Below are 384 nucleotides of genomic sequence, written 5' to 3' on the forward strand. Positions count from 1 at the left end.
ATCCACGTGCATGCATATGTCTTGAGATGATATCCTCGTCGTCCGTACTGTTCCACAACCACCTACTCCTCCCCTTCCCGCGCTGACCCCGGGCGCTTCCTCCCTCCTTTTCCCATCCTTTCCCTCTTGCCCTCCCTCCTTCCCCTCCTCCCTCCACGAACGGGCAGGTACGCCACTCGTGCCGAGGCTGAGAAGGCCGCCGCTCAGAACGGGAGTCTGTTGCAGACTGGAGGCCTTTCCTCACGGGCTGCCGCCGGGTTAGTGCTTGGAGCCCAGCGAGTGACGCCAGAGGTGGTCAGGAGATTAGGCTTGGCGATGCGCTTGGAAGGCGGGGTGGAGGTAGGGAGAAGTGAAATGTCTTGAAAATGTTCCACGCTCATTCCC

The sequence above is a fragment of the Nannochloropsis gaditana genome (genome assembly GCF_000240725.1).
Source record: "Nannochloropsis gaditana CCMP526 unplaced genomic scaffold scaffold435, whole genome shotgun sequence".
In the NCBI taxonomy this organism is placed as follows: Eukaryota; class Eustigmatophyceae; order Eustigmatales; family Monodopsidaceae; genus Microchloropsis; species Microchloropsis gaditana.